This window comes from Cupressus sempervirens, chromosome 2, assembly GCF_028749045.1.
Source record: "Cupressus sempervirens isolate cs-2001-9-10 chromosome 2, ASM2874904v1, whole genome shotgun sequence".
In the NCBI taxonomy this organism is placed as follows: Eukaryota; Viridiplantae; Streptophyta; class Pinopsida; order Cupressales; family Cupressaceae; genus Cupressus; species Cupressus sempervirens.
This window is the reverse complement of record NC_143119.1, coordinates 781,559,032-781,577,156: the sequence shown is the minus strand read 5'-3', so window position 1 is coordinate 781,577,156 and position 18,125 is coordinate 781,559,032. Positions and strand designations below refer to the sequence as shown.

Below are 18,125 nucleotides of genomic sequence, written 5' to 3'. Positions count from 1 at the left end.
ACACAATAAATTATAGTGCATAATGCACTCCTTCATTTGATTCTAATTTTGGGCTCCCCCTTAACAAGGCATCATAAAACAAATCATTATCCTTATACACCATAAGGTTCATATTCAATGCTAAGACCACGTGGAGCTGCCTCAAATAAGATAAGGCCTTCACTAATTGCATCATGTCATTACAAAGTACCAAATAATAGTAAGCGTATAAGAATTTACAGTCCATAATTGGAACTTTACTAACCCCTGCAACCTCCACCATTTTTGCAGCATTATCTACGTGGGCACTAGTCATTGTAGTTGGCATACCTAGTGCTTTGTTGTACTCTGCCACAGTCTATTTGCATGTTGAAGACTAACGGTTCTCGGACAGACTGACGTCTTGTCAGTTGCATAATAAGAACTGAAACTACTGTCCCACATGAGTGATGGACTGTTCCATGCCCCTTCCTCACTGAGAACCATTCCATGCAGTAGCTTAAAGCTATTCATCTCCCCATAGCTTCCAACATATTGGTTAATGGTTTGCTGCATAAAACTATCTTCAACTTCAAACTTCTTGTTGTATATACTGCACAATCTAGTCCCTAAGTTATCCAGTGCTACCATCATTGCCGCTACAAACAGTGTGACTGTGCTGCTAATGCTCTTTGGAAAAATTGTGCTTTCTGCAAGCTTCTTAGAAATGGCTTCTACCTTAGGAATCCCATTTATTTCATGCCTATGATCATTGATACGGGTAGAGAAAGGAAAACCAGCAGGCAAAAATAGCTGTTGATTACTATAAAAAGGTGGTAAGGGATTGTTCACCGTGGACAGTCTGTCTTTGTCTTTTCTATCCAAACAAGTTCTGTGTTGCAAGGGATTCCTCCCCCGTAGAGCGAAAGAGCATAACGCAACAATAATGCCTGGGAGGGTTTAGAGGCGCAGATCTGGTAAATGTTTTTCCTGATTACGGCGAATGCTTTAGCTCGGGTGCAGTGGCGGCTTTGTAATCGTCTTCTGATCGCAGTTCCTTATCAAATGATCCAAATGTTGCTGCTTCACGTCTCTCTCCAGCGGATGCTTCGAGCATTTGCTTCCTCGATGTATATCCGATGCGTGCGAGCTCAAAATCGGGTTCTGCTTGTTTAGCTCTATCCGCATTCAGAGATTTGTGCCTCCACGCCATTTCCGGGCCAGTATTTTGAGCATTTGCTCTGTTTTGTGTATGATTGCAGCAGCGGCCGGGAAATCATGTTGTGTTTGCTACTCTCTATTCAATGACATAAATCTTTTGCTTTTTCGCCATTTTCTTGTAGATATTATTCCAATCAGAGAATAGTCAGATTTCTGATCGTAGCCCTCTGTCTAATGACACTATATCTGCGCCCCTTTGGCGTTTCTATGGTCAGTTCATTCAGCATTTGTTCTGTTGCTGCAGAGCTTACATCGGCGATCCTCAAATCCTGTATTGTATACTATCATGCATTGAATGATACAAATATTGCGCCTTTTCGCTGTTCATAGGCTGATATTGTAGCATTTCCCCCCTTCAGAGTATAACTATTAAACCGGAGCCTTCCTCAGTGAATTTTGCTGGATTGAGGCTATAAGAGATTTAGATTTGTGGATATATTTTCGACAGTACGAGATGTATGTGGCTCCGCCTCCGCAATCTTCCGTTGGAAGCAGGCAAGGCAGAATGGACGAGACTCCAGTGACGAAGCGAGTGTATCAAATCTGGAGAGGCAGCAATAGGTTCTTTCTTGGTGGAAGGCTTATATTTGGTCCAGATGTGCGGTCATTGGCAATGACCCTTTTCCTTATAGTACTTCCAGTGACAGTATTTTGTAGTTTGGTTGCAAGTGAACTTGTGAATAAATTCCCTCATCATCTTGGAATTTTTATAATGGCTATTGCTATTATCTTCACAATTTATGATTTGTTTCTTCTTCTTCTTACATCTGCAAGAGATCCTGGCATAATACCTCGTAATGCACACCCTCCAGAGCCAGAGTATGAGACTGGTAATCCAGGATGGGGAGATGATGGAACATCACGATATAAATTACCACGCACAACAGATGTGATTGTAAATGGGGTTATAGTGAAGAGTAAGTACTGCGACACTTGCATGTTGTATCGTCCTCCTCGTTGTTCACATTGTTCTATCTGCAACAACTGTGTTGAGCGATTTGATCATCATTGCCCGTGGGTTGGGCAGTGCATTGGCCACCGCAACTACTGGTAGTTGAAGACTGATTTTGAAATGACCTTGGGCCGCTGTATGCGGCTGTTTGTCTGTGGCTGTGGACGGCTCTGCAGCTGTGGATGGTGGAAGAAATTAATACTGCCAACACTCCCCCTTAATTTCTTCCACTAATGCTACTGCATTTATATTGTTTTCCCTCATTATAATTACTTCGGGTTTTACGGCTTACCCCTAACCAATGCAATTCTGAAGTGGTTCCAAGCTCACCACGAATTCCACAAATATCACACAGATGGTTTCAAGATCACCATAAACTTTCCACTCCAATGGTTTACAAACCAAGCATTCATTGGTTCTACTGACCATGAATCATCACTACAGGGAAACTATCATCACTCTGGGCCTTTCTCTTTTGTATTTGCATCAAACTAATTATTGAGTCCATATAAAAAGAAATCCATCTACCGAGATACATGGGTGCCCAACCGCTGTACTCGCTAGTTCTATAGGAATCCTTTTCAGATACATGGTTCATCAATGCATTCAGTCAAACTCTCGGGTGTCGGGTACAACCGATAATGCACCCCTTACAATAGATTATTAACAAGCAATTCTCATTCAATCTTCATCACTTGATTGGGGAATATGAATTCAGCAATCTACTATTACATGACCACATTTGATATGACAAAGCCTTAAACATTTTCTCATTCAAATTTCAACACTTAAACTCCAAATCAGCTCTCACAGAGACCTTTGCACTATGACAACGAGCTTTAGCACACCATCTCACCTTTTATTCAACATGTTACACCTAAGATAACTAACTTAACTTTAACAACTAATGTATAACAACTAACACACATATTTCAAACACAAACATAATAAAAATTTCCATGATCAATATCTTCCATGTCATGTGTATGCATTCTTTGGCACTCCCACTTGCACAAAGATGCTCCACATGATTCTAACGCACACTTCAACTTTGGCTTCTTCCTTTTCACAGCTTCTTTGTTTCTCATAGCAATCTCTTGACTTGTTCTTCTCTTTATTCTTGCAGAAAATAACTTCAAATGCCATTGCTTGTTGGCCTACATTGCCACAACACTCTTCACCAATTTTAAACTTCTTGAGCTCTCCATGATCTCTAGGATCATATTCCATTGGCTCTGATACCACTTGAAGGAGGTGGATAGAGTGGATCAAAGGCAAACATGAATACAATGATAAACATTCAAATCAATAAGCAAAACACAAAGACATCAAATTGTGCTACAACACTTATACTCATTAACATAACTGAAATCTATTACAAATCCATAGAATGCTACAGCATTCCATCCACTCATGATCCACCATGAGAAACCCAAAATGGGCTCTACTGATCCACCATGATCAGATAAACATCTGATACTCAAATCTTTACATAATGCCTCTATTTATAGAGGTTTGAGAACTCTCTAGAATATCAAACACATGTATGACATATAATATTAATATATATCAATTAATATATGCAACTACTGGTAGTTGAAGACTGATTTTGAAATGACCTTGGGCCGCTGTATGCGGCTGTTTGTCTATGGCTGTGGACGGCTCTGCAGCTGTGGATGGTGGAAGAAATTAATACTGCCAAAAACCGCAACATCTTGTCGATTTCTCTCTGCCTTTCTGTCTTTCCATTCACCTTCTTCTACAAAGAGCGCCTTGTTTGTCTGCTCATGCACGTCAACTTTTTGTATCGTGGGAACTAAATCCCCAAAACTACGATGAAAATTGATAGGTGCAACACCAAAAAACTTTTTCGGATATTGGATGGAATAATCACTTGACAAATTTTCTGCTACAATAGTCCGCGACTACACCTCCTCAATGTCAATATCAGGTAATGGATGCAGACGCCTCACTTTCTTGCTCCTGATGGTGGCAGAAGCCTCAAGGCATACCACTTGCACAGTGCCAGTTTTCTTGCTCCCACCGACTAGTCTTGGAGCACTCACTCTTTCCTTTTCAAACTTCTCAAAGACACACACCTCTTCATTTCCTTCTATTTTTCTGTCAAACTCACTGTCATCCATTTCTAAAGACGAATCTAACTCACTGTCAGATCTCACACTTCGTTCTCCTTGGCCTACTCTATCTCCAAAATGGACCTCGCCATTTTCAGGATGAGCAACAACTTGGGCCTCTTGCCAGTCTTCCACTGCAGTCAATGCATCCCACTCTGCTTCTACTTCAGCAATCTGCAACAACAAATCATCAAGGACCTCATTCTCTGACATGTCAAGGGCTTCTAGATCATGTGCAACCTTGAGCCCCTGGTTCTTTTTGGCCTCCTTGAGCTCTATAATCTCTGCACTCCTTAGATCTTCAATTGTCAGGCACCCAAAATCCTCTTGTGATTTCTTTCCACCAATGGGAAACATCTCTATCAATGAGACATACATTTTTGTGAGAAAAGAGTCCTTTGTCAAGATTACATCATTTTCCTCTTCCTGAAACACATACTGTTCAAAAAACTCCCACTCTTTGTCAAAGTTATCTTTCTCAACATTCAACATACGACACAAAACCTCCAACTTCTGGGCCAAGCAAAATAGTTGGTCTGTGAGTAAGAAGTTCTCCTCCTTCAATCTCACAAATTTTTCCTTTTCATAATCCTCCTCACTGTTGGTCTCCACTTCATCCTTACTCTCTTCAGCATCCTCCTCTTCAACCGAGTCTAGATTTTCATGAAACTTGTCAATAACAAAATCAATATCATCCTCTTCTTCCTCCATCTCTTGTAGTGCCTGCCCCTGGTTTGTATTTTGTTATCATTGTTGAACTCTTTTAGAGCTGGTTTTATGTTGATGGTTAGCAACATTGTTTTGAGACTATCAGATATTGTGCTATGGATTCAGTTATTATATGATGAGATTACTTGGTACTTTACATTTCACATATGCATGATGATTATTTTCAGTGTTCGCAGTTATTGATGATGATTAGTTAGATGATTTATTATCATATGTGTTTTCTTATGGATACTTACCCCATACTTGCATGTGTATGGTGTGTGTGTTTGTTTTGCGTGTTTACTTTTGTATGGTGTGTCTGATGTGGTTAAGGAAGGGAGTCGTAGTCACCTGCTAGTCGGGATCTACACGATGCACCACTTCCTGCCATTGCCTGTTTAGCTTAGTATATATTGTGCTTGTACATGCGTGATTTTTTATGCAGGTTGTAGGTACCGGGTATCGACTTCCCTGAATTGCCAAGATGAGCGTACCCTATCACATTATCTCAATGATAAGAGAGGGGAGATAAATTCTCAAGTCCAAATCCCAACCCTTTAAGCCATTTGTTCTAATTGAAAAATTAGGACAAGTATCTGAGTTGAGTACCCTCTAAATGCGTCAGATGACATGATTCATGATATTAAGCCTTGGTTTGATTTTGTATGTATTTTGCTATGATGGGTTTCATATTTTTACCTTGTGAAGTCTTTGGAGTATTTTCTATTAATTAAGCCTAATTAAAAGATTTAATTAATGGTTTAATTTAATGGAAAATTAATATGGTATTTTAATATTTATTTTATTTAGTTAATTGGAAATTAATTAAATAAAATAATTAAATTTGAAGATAAAAGTTATAATTTTAAAATTTGGAATGTGACAACATTTATTTTAATAATAATATATTTGGAGTTCATTTTTAAATAAATGACTAAGTAATATTATTATTAAAGCTAATAAATATTTTAGCAAATTAAGTTTTGAAAATGAAATTTAAAAGTGAAAAATATATTAAAATTATTAAAAGATTCTAAATCTTATGTGATTAAAATATAAATATATTAAGATTGAAAAGTGGAAATTATTAAAGTTAGTGCATGAGATTTAATAAATAAATAAATTAAATTGGAAAGAGTAAAATAAATATTATATTAATGATTGTGCATTATTTTAATATTTGTTCACATAGGAGTTGGCAAATTCTCGTGAGTTGTCATGTAGACAACACAGGGGTTTGCACTCTAAGAATGCACTAAGTTGTCTACACTTAGAAGTTAGCATTTTATTTGAGCACATGGTGTCTACAACCTTAAGACTCATCTAGAAGGTTGGAGAAAATTCATGCTTGGTTGTCATGCTTATCTTCTAGTTGTTTCTAGAGACACTCTAGATGCATCTTAGAGGCCTTTAAATTGAGGCTCTCTTAGTGTGTTTGGACAAGTTTAATGGAAGCTACAAGCTACAAGCTTAAATGAAAGCTTCAAGCTTCAAGCTTACATGCATTTGAGAAGGTCATATGCTTCTACATGCTCATATTTTTCTACATACTCTTATGCTTCTTCTAGCACTTCTAGTCACTTGGAGGATTTGGTTGGCTTGGGTCATGGAGGAAATTGCAATGATGGAGAAGGAAGGGATTTTCTATTGACTTCCGAGGCATGGTGGATTAGCATCAGTGTCCAGGTGCACTCGTGATATTCGCATATTCTCTTTGCACTATTTCTCTTCCTGTCTTCATCGTGTTTGTTATATGTGTCTGAATACTCTCTATGATTGAATCTATAATTTGAAAATTGGAATCTAGATATCCTATTTGGTTGAGGAGAAAATAATAGAAAAACCCTAGATCCAATTAAGGAAGAAATTAGATCTAAACGGGTTTGAGTTCGAATTAGAATCAAATTGAGAATGATGATTTCAAATTTATAGTTAAACCTATTGGATGGATTAGTGGATATGTTTAGAAAAAAATTATTTAAAAAGGAAAATTCTTGTTTAAAAAAGCCCTTTAAATCTAAGTATATATTCTCTTTTGTAAATCTGTATATATATATATATATACACTTTAAATACAGTAATAATTGATAACTAATTTTGTATATATATATATATATATATATATATATATATGCAGTGTTAGAATTTGACATTGTTATTTTATAAGTGTTTATGATAATAATTGTTATATATGAGTATTAGCGGGTTGGAGTCTAATGGTTGACTTTTAATATTGATTTTACTTAATGTATATTAAATACTATTTAATATATATTAAATACTATTTAATATATATTAAATAATTGTGAGATGATAATTTATATTGGATTAAGATTGAATCATTATGTTATTGGTTAATACGCCTATTGATACACCTTAATGGTATTAAGGGTTAGTCAAATATTAACTAATGAAGTCATGTAAAGATTATCTAGATCGAATAATAATAGTTTTGATGAGTTTATTATTTATTAATGTTTGTTGGGTCTAACAAACTATTAATAAATAATGGTTTTCAATAAATTTGGTTAGATTTAATCTAGTGTAGATTATTTATTGATTAAAGTTTTGTAAGGATATTAGTTTTGGATTTGAAGTATAATTGATTTTTAATCAATTGATATTCATTGAGTTGATATTATAACTATGATATTAATAATTAAGTTGTGCGATAGAGTCTTATTTGAAAAATTGATGATAATACGAATTAGTTAAGAGAATGTTGGTATTCTTTGAAAGATGACGAATGTGGTCATACAGAATTATTATTAAGATTTTCAATATAGCTTGTTATTAATATTAGCAAGTTATTATTATTGAATTATTAATATGATCATTTGAGTATTGAATTATAGTTGACTTTTAACTTATAGAATTCTAGTTAGTTATTAGTCAACTGATATTAATTGGAACGTTGCTATGGTTATGCAATTATTAATTAAATCAATTAATGAAAGTTAATTAGATTTAATTAATAATTAAGTTATGTAATAGAGATTTAATTGATATAATTCTTATAATGAGATTGTAAAAATATTGTTATCAAAGTTGATAACTCTTATTCTAATGACTTGAATAATAACCTTAGATATTTTAATGGTTATTAGTGATGATTTAATTATTACAACGATTGAATTAGGAGGCTTAAATTTTAGTAATATTTAATTAAGTTTTAATTAAGTATTATTAGAATGATAAAAGTCATGGATTGCGTACCTATGTTAATTGAATGATTTAATTGATCGTCTTAATAAACTTATAATCTTCTTATTCAAAGACTAGTAATTGGCTCTCTTATAATATAACGAATAATGATCCTTGGAAATTTGAAGAGTTAATCAATTAGAATATGGATCATGGTTAAATATAGAGAACAATTTAATTAAAGGTCAACGATGATCATTTTAGTGAATATTTATCCTTAAGTTATTCTTAGAATGTAATTCTTAATAATGGAAGGATAATGCTATCGGGGAACAGATGGGTTGACTTGTAGGTCAAATGATGAAACTTAAGACACTTGAAGTATACTTGCAAATAGGAAACTAAAACCCCTACACTTGAAAATGGAAAATGAAACTCCACACATTATTCAACTATGAGATTATAGCAAAACCAAAAATGTGTTTGCATTGTGTATTCTTTATGCTTCTTGTTTTGAGTTTTTGGGTTGGTTAGTGATGACCAGTCCTAGGTTGTTACCAGAGGCTCGGGGGTTATGAGATGTGATGGCATGTTGATCTTATTTGGTCTCGATCTTTATAAGCCCAACCATGGTAATGTGATCATATGCTCTATGAAATGTTTGTATTTACTGATTGTTATTGTTCATCAGTCTTCATGTGTGAAGCTGAGATGTATGAGACACTTGAGCTAATCATTTTTGAGTCATCGATCAGTTATCCTTGGATTATTTTCTAGTCGCCATGATGGGACTGAAATGTGGAATTATTTCTTGATGATGTCATGTTGTGACATGTTTTGACTCAACCATTTTGAAGTCTTCGATCAGTATGATTTTGAGATATATTTTGGTTATTGAGAACCAATGGATATTTATGATTATCAGTGATGTCTTCAGTTGCCAATAGAGAACTGTTGTGGTCATGATTTTCTATGGATGCTTTTCCAAATGCTCATGGAGATTTGATGATTCTTATTATGGATATTTGATGATTATATTGTGGATATTTGATGATTCTTTTTATGGATTATCTTTTGGATTTTCTTTACAGTCGCTTGTACAGGACTGTGGAGATTTATGATTCCATGAGCTTAGGGTAGGTAATTTACTTGTAGTGTCAAGAAGTGGCTTGCAATGGGGGCCGGGGCCCTAAGTGGCTGTCAGGGTAACTCATTGTAAGTTTGGTTAATAAGTGATAACATTTACACACTAAATGGGGATTAAATGAACCTAAAAAGATAATTGTTTTGATGTTCTCGCCCATGCCTCGAGTGCTTGTATAGACTAGGATGGGAGTAGAGAGAACGCATGGTTGCGACCTTACATTCCGTAGTATGCCTCGTCAGTATGAGAGGATACTAGTGGCCGCATGAGATCAGTATGGACTCTTGGAGTTTAGCTAACTACCAGGGTAACTTGTACGTGATAAATGCGATGACACTTTCCCGCTTGCATAGTAGGTTTCCTACATGTCATTGTTGTGCCTCTGAGAATTAGATGTCAATTTTGTGTGTGTTGGAACCTTTGAGTAGTATACTTTTAGGATTCTTGAACTTATAGAGATTTATGCTTTGTGGTTTTGATAACCTATCTGGGACTTGAGATTATCTCCTCAGCACGGTGGGAGTGGACCACTTAGGTTCCACACGGTTGGGTGGTAGTGTTTTATCACTCTTATCATTTGAGATCCGTTCGAGACACCGTGGCTGGAGCATTCTTGGTTGGTATTTATCTTCATTATGTTCTTGGATCATTATGATAGATGATATACCTTATGATGGATGCATTTACTGGTATGTTTCTTATATTGATGATTTGCATATGTTAGATGATGTTATCTTATGCTTTACTTTGCATGTTAGTAGGATGATTTAGGAGTGACATTCCTACTATGTTTATAGCCGATGATCTCTTCGGTGCTTTGGAATGTTACACACAAAGGGATGGCTAAGATCCATGATGGTCTAATGATGCTATTTAAGGTTGGGAGGAACCGTGCACTTAGTTAGTTATGTTTGTGATATATGGTTGTATTATATTATGAATGTTTATATCTTCTATGATGATGTATCATGTATGGTTTATGGCTTCATTATGTTATTGCATCATGGATTAATATTGGTTGTTGATGTACCTTATTTACATGGATGTTTATTCTTTTAAGCTTTTCATACCTTGCAACATGTACAGTGGATGATTGAGCTAAACTAAAATGTAATTAAAAAAATGGACAGTTGTATATTGTTTAAGTACATTAGATGTATCATTATTATTTTATGTTAATAGTTAGTCTAGACGTGATACAACATTAAGGGATCTTTAAAGAATGTAATCTGTTATGTTATTTTATGTTTAATTTCAGTTGGATGTTACTATTGCTTCCGCAAATGTTATGAATGGTTTTACTTTCATGTTTTAAAAAAAAAAAGAAAAATTGTTTGGCAAACTTAGTAAAATTTTAGATTAATTCTTTGATCCCTTGGCAGGGCATTACATCTCTGCTCAAGCCAAAATTGGCTCTGATACCAATTGTAGGGCCCATTTGTTGTTGCACCAAAAGCCATGACTGTTAGTGAACATGGAACACCACATAATTAACCACCTGTGGGCAGGGGAGTGCATCGCATCACCCAACAATTTGAACCTTGGGCTATACGAATTTAATAAGGTGGATTTTTTAAACTGACACACCAAACAAACAATACTTGTCGATTTGGACAATGATAGTAGATCACCAAATTCATTTAAAAATGTATTAGTTTCATTCAATTTCTTGTTCAAATCAGAAACAAACTAATATTGGTGGTATCTTACAACACTGCCATGAAATATCTGAGAGCTCCTATAAAAAAATAATTGCATTGACTTTGTCAAAGTAGTTGAAATCTTGAGAATGGCTAAATTTGAAATCCAACTCATGCATATGGGGCAAGCCTTGAGGAGGTGACGTACACAACCTAGCATACATGGTACTTCACCTCCATCGCCCTCACATCTTTCCAATATGTCATCGCTGGATTTTTGTGCTGGTTCTTTTCCAGAGCCAATGTGGACTCTGCTTTGTCCCACACTCCAAACCAGAGGGAGTCAAAGAAGGAAGCGAAGATCATTCCCTCGAAGCAGTTGAAGTACGATCTTAGAATGGCGAGGCAACAGTACGAGAGAATGGCATGTCTCTTCTAGCTGCAAATATATATATATATATATATATATATATATATATATATTCTGTGTATGCTCATGAAGTCTTTGAGCAATAGCTCTGCAAAGAAAATTCCTATATTTAATATCAATCTTAGGCGGTGACCAAGATGAAACCATATCAATCAACTCCTGGCTCTTACATTTATGTGTACTAATTATCTCTATTATGCAACTACCCTCTCAATTATGAACTTAGAATGAATACAAAATTGAACACACGAATCCAAGTTCTAAATTCAAATTGTGGGGGTTCAAATTCATCACTGCAATTTAGTTTGTCCCAATAAAACTATGGTCAAAATATGGCCTTCTACTTCACATTAACACCATAAAACTGTGGTCAAAATATGGCCTTCTACTTCACGTTAACAACGTACTAGTACAGATTGGAGTTTTCACTCTAATAATGTGGATTTCATCAGGCTTAGATTTATTTTAGTGTAGGGTTTAAAAATTTACTCGAACAATCTATTATTTACTACACTTCTTTCAAATAACAAATTATGATATTGTACTGCATTATCCAACCAATTTGACGATAAAGTCAACCTCACACCAAATAATTTTTTTGAAAAAATGAAACAACACCTTAGATTCCTCTAATTATGTCATAATAAGGGCATTTCATGACATAACTTAGGGCACGACTAAAAGGCAAAGAAAATATGAAATGCATTACAAGAAAAAAATGATAGCTTAGTTAGGAATTCAGAAAGTCGCAATTTGTACATGATGATATATGAAATGTCAAAGACGAGTGGAGAAAACATGTGAGTGTGACATTATTTCCCTTTACGTTGGACTATACCACTTATCAATCATCCTGACCAATAAAAGGATTTAATCTTTCAAATATTTGATTGATTGATAGATGTCACTATAAGCCTTGATTTACATCTCAAATTATTTTGAAACCCTAAAGACAAAGTCTAGTTGTAAGGCTGATAAACACAATTCCTCATATTCTTTAGTTGAAAGGGAGTCCATGTGCAAGAACATGAATTTTTCATTTTGATATGCTTTTTATATTTTGCATTTCACTTTTTTTAATGAAATTTGGTCATAAAGTTATGCAAGCAACAAGAAAGGCCAATTTTCTCTTCCATATACATTTATGCATTTATTCAAGAATATTGAACAAAAATTTAGATCAAAATAATGACATTCATTAAAGTGAAAAACTTCACCTAAGTCTTAGGGAAAGATTTGAGATCACATTTAGTGATTGACCAAAATCAAGAAGATTAGAAATGAAAAACTTCATCTAAATCTTAGAGAAAGATTTGAGCTCATATGAGCTGGTGTGACTATAATACCATAATAGCCATTTTTTATGGGCCCATGACTAGGTATATTTACTTTCAAGTAAAGAAGAAATGATAAGTTTATCCAATACCCATTCTAGTATAATTTAGGCCATGTTGCATGCTCAAACCTATCTTTTATGTCCATCTATATGTTCAAGCAATTTTTTGTTAAGGAACATTTAAGTTTTTCCCATCTTTAATTGTTTGATTTTTCTAGATTTCATATTAGGATACTAGCAAATAAATGTTTAAAGACTAATTTGAAAAGAAATGATTTCTCATCAAATGTCTAATTTCAAAATATTAGTAAACACATTAATATGAGTACAAACATATAAATACTATATAACATACAAAATTATAGCTTGAAAACAAACCATCAACTTAAAATTTATATCAAAAATAAATTTAAAAAAATGATTAACATAATCAAGCACAATAGATAAATAATATGAATGGTTTAAACACCACACACTATGGCTTGATTCCTAGGCTAAAAGTGTTAAATAGTCAAAGTTGAGTTACTTTTTCCAAACTTTAGTGTGATGTTTAAGGGTGCCCAAAATAATAGTCCATCATTAAGTCATTCATTAGAGAAGTTTGGTAGCAAAGTCTATGTTTTTTCATCTCCTATGTTGTTAATTTGGGGTTTTTCTATTTTTTGCAATGTGTTTGTAGTAGTTTCAAAGAAAAAGTAGTTGATTTTTTTTCAATTTTTTCAAATTAACATCATCAAATTTCCACAATCCATTTGTAAATAAGAAGTTTTCTGGATTCGATTGTGTATTTTTTTTACCATCAACGTTTCAGATCATACTACATGATCCATCATCAGGATGTGAAAGAGTAGGATGGAAAAGATATGACATTATTTAAGCAATGACTTTATTTGCTAAATAGACAAATAGTAATATTTGATGAATTAAAATTACAAATTATGGGATTAGATTATTATCTCCACAAATGTGGAATTATAGAATTCAAAATTACAATATGCAAAGCCACATAGGTGTCTTTCTTACAATAGTCTGCTAGACATAGCTACAACTATCACCCATAACTGCCCTAGCAAACCTGCGAGCCTTCTTTTTATAGGCATTTTTCACTACCCAATAAGATTTTAGACACTAAGGCCTAACCCTAGACACCAACCAATCTCATATTAAATTATTTTATTACAATTTACAAATTACATTTTCAAATGGCCCACTTCTAGAGGCAATGACTAACCAACCATTCACCCCATGGGCTACTATAACACCATTCTAGAATCCTTCACTAAAGTTCTATAATGGCTAATTGTGCAAGCATCCATCGGTTGAGGTTTGACCTTGTTTCAAAGTCATTTAGGCCTTCATCGCAAAGCCTAAAGTTTGGATAGACAAAATTCAGATAAAAAATCTATAATAACTATAGTGATACATATGATCTATGGTAATGAAACTCATTTGGCAGGCTGATATGTCTAAGATGAACTTTCACATATGAGATTAGAAAAATCTGAGCACATAAGACTAACTTACTAAAATTAGCAAGGCTCTACAAATAACAATGTTGCATAGGAATAGTCCTTATTGAAAACATAAAACTAGAAATAGAAATATTTTTGGGTGATGCAAGATTGCCCTTACACCTAGGATGCTCTACATCACAAAATCACGAGTCTAGCCCTCAGGATCTTGAGAACAACAAAAACATGTGACATTGTCAAAAACCATGAGTTTAAAGTTAAACTTAGTAAGACCCCTCCTCTTGTTTTGAAAAACCTCTGCATTCCTCTTTTTCCAAAGATAGCAAGGTACTTCAATAGAAAAGGAAAACCAGAACTTGTTTAATTTGAGATTAATAGCATCAACATAACCAACCTAGACCTCATGCTATGCTAAACGAACACGACCATCCTAGAAAATTGGCCTCCCAAAAAATAATGACCAGATTTCAACAACAAATTTGCTCTCAAGAACAAGATGCTCAAAAGTTTTAGGCCAATTATAAAGAGAGCACATTAAGGGTTCAATACCAACAGGGGATAAAACAAACCCAACAACTAACTTTTTGAGAATAATAAACCATCTAAAATAAGTCTTCTTAGGCTCCATAGGAGAATGCCAAAAAAGCTCAAAAATATGATGCCAAAAAGAGATAGACCAGTCAAGGCCCTAACTTTGGTTAACGTTGCTAATAAAAACTAAATCATTCTTCATCATATTATAAATTTATTTAGTGGATATATCAAAAAACATAGTACTATTATCTCATTGTAATTGAGTAACAATACTATCATTGTCATATGGTTTACCTAGAAATAAATTGTCCATTGTTTGGGTGATCAAAATATATGTTTTTTTCGGAGAGGAAGGATGGCCAAATTTCTCATTGACCTCCTCCCAAGAATCTAACCAATTGTCAACCAAAATATCCTTAACCAATGAAATCCATTTGACATTCCACTCTTTAACAAAACAACATTGGGTAAGGGTAAGAGGCTTAAGATTCAGTGATCCATGATAAAGATCTATCAAGGACAACATATGCATGAGATTTATTAATGAGTACTCTACAGTAGAGAAGATTTCATACTTGACACCATGCCTTCTATAAGGAATGAAAGATGGAGGAACCAAATGTTTTCATCTCAAAATTCCCAAAAACAATATCACATATAAGGACATTTTTCCATTGTTTACCTTTTTTTATTCCAAACCTACAAATATATGTTTTCTTAGAACAAAAAATTTTCATGGTTCATTTCCAAGCAAGGCCTTGAGAATCCACTTGGTAGCAAGAGAAACACCATGCATTTAAGATCCTTTAAGCCCAACTCACCAAGTACTTTAGGTTTGCAAGGATAATACCAACAAGCACAATACCTAATTTCTTATCCAAATCATTAGACCACAAAAATTCTCTTAAAATATTTTCTAGCACATTGAACTAATAATTGGAAAACATCCAAGTAGAGAAGTAGTATATTGCATGAGATGCCAAAATGTTTTACACAATCTGGGCCCTTCCAACAAGATATAACCGTTAGATTTTCCATTTTTTATGCTTGTCTTCAATCTTAGAAAAGATCGACAACCACATATCCTTAATACAAGGTTGGACTAAGAAAGGAATGCCCAAATATCTAACAATGTGAAGTTGCAAGAAAAGTGAATTTAAGAACAAACTATGTACATGGTCCAAGCTTTTATTATTTAACTATTTTTATTTTGTGCTCCTCTTTTACATTTGCTTTCATATCATATTCAATGCTTAACAAGAAAAATATGAGGAAACCCATCTTATTTAGACTTGCAATTTTTTTAAACTATCAGTGTACCCCTTGCATCTCCTTTAGGTGCAAGTGCTAGTATTTAATTTTTTTTCTAAATATTATGCATTTAAAAGCTACATAACAATTTTTTAACTTTAAAATTTTTATATATTAATTTTTTATCTTTTAATTGATTGAATGAATTAGAGTCTTATATGTAGGATTTATGAGTTCTTGAGATGTATAAAATATTATTTCAAGCTTTATTTTATTGTTATTGCATTCTTCTATCCCTAATTTGGAGCACATTTCTTAGCTTATAGTGGCCATATTGTAGCTATTTATATTGAAATACAACATCCTTTCTTATATTTTTTTTCTCTCTTATGATTTTTGAAATTCTATAATAAATGGTTTATAAAAATTATTAAAAATAATTATGAAGATGAATAGATTAGATTTTCAAATATAAATGTAAATATTTAAAAAAACAATTCAATTAGATGGTGCTAAATTACAAGAACCAAATAAAAAGTCAATTCCATTATAAAGATAAGATACAAACCTTTACTAAAACTAACAAATAAAAGCAATAAAAAGTAGATGGAAGATTGAAATTCTACTATACTATAAAGATGAGATGGAAACCTTCATTAACCTTAACAACAAAGATGAAATCCAAGCCTTCACAAAACTAGCTAACAAACTAGAGTAGACATGAACAAAAAGACCAACACAAGCCCTTACTCAACTTTTCCAATAGAATATCAACATCTAATTTTGAATCTATTCGAGACCAAAATATGGTTGTTGGGTCGAAAGCTAGCACCAAGTACAATATTTGGTTTGTCATCAAAGGCATGAGTGTTATAAAAAGACACTCTGCCCTTGGTAATCAAACTTAAATTCTTCACGGTAGGATAGTTTATAACAAGAGCTCTGATTGAGCTTTAGTCCCTGCCTTATGTGGGGAGAAACACTAGAAGCTTTCACTAAAATGAAAATGTCCAATTTTAACTATGATTAATTGCACGCTATGAGAAAGCATATACAATTAAAATGTAACCATTCCATTAGCAATATCATTAATTATTTTGTAATGTTTGAACTCGCTAAACCTGAGATATGAACAATGAAAACAAGTCAGCAAATTTCAAAAATAATGCCGTAATCTTATTTTTTCGTTGACAAAAAACAAAAAGCAAAAATCAATGCATGAACAGAAGCACTTGCACATACCTCAGTCAAAACAGCTGGTGGAACGTAAACGAAGTTCTGTATAATATGATAAGAATCTTGAATCTGTAACGTATTTACTTACTTGCCAACCCCAAGGTTAAAATGAACGGCGTTCTCAATGGGCATCAGTACCTTCATTTGCACTTAAACATCTCGTATGTGTTCGTAATGATTTGGTAATTTCTACCTATTTACCAATGATATTTTTACCATCAATGTATACTTGGCTTAACAATTCAATTATCTTGCAGAAGTGAAAAATCCTAACAGCGTGCAGGGAATGAAATTGGAAGTGAATATTATATACACTTCACAAACTTTTATTTTTTCTCTTTTCTATCAGCAGAATGCTTTAGCTTCTCAAATGTCCGGGACAATTACTCTAATGAACTTGATTCAGAGGCAAGATGCATCGTTTCTAAGCCAATATCCCAAGTTGGAAAAAATGTGCATCGACAACACCCAATATTCTAGATTGCTAAGTTTATATAAGTCTTTTTCTGCATTCGCTATTTCTAATTTATTGCTTCCAACAGAACATTATATTGTTTCTTAAATGCATTTTAATTTTAATATTTGAGATGAGGAAAAATCATTGGAATCATTGGTTATTATGTTAGAGTCTTGTGTTTTGAATTTTAACTATTTTCTTTGCTCAATGGATGCAATGCAGCCATGGGATAATGCCCTAAATTATGAAGTCTGAGCATCTTCATCACTAGAAAACCTAAAGCAAGTTCATCTGAATATGACCCAATTTTGCGACCTTACTCCTGTTATTGATTTTTAGAAAAAGAGGATTTGATGGTATTAAGGCTCGGCGATTTCTCATGAAGATATTGAAGTTTGTGCGAGAATTTGAAGACATCCAAATATTCATATCACGAGATAATATAAAGGGAGAATCAACTGCGATCTACTAATGCATTCAATTCATTCCTCTGTCAGACTTCCTTGA

General features: G+C 33.8%; 1 pseudogene; it reads left to right on the top strand.

The window, feature by feature from the left end:
* Positions 1-850: 850 nt before the first annotated feature.
* Positions 851-2,233, top strand: LOC149575805 (putative protein S-acyltransferase 7 pseudogene; annotated as a pseudogene).
* Positions 2,234-18,125: the final 15,892 nt, after the last annotated feature.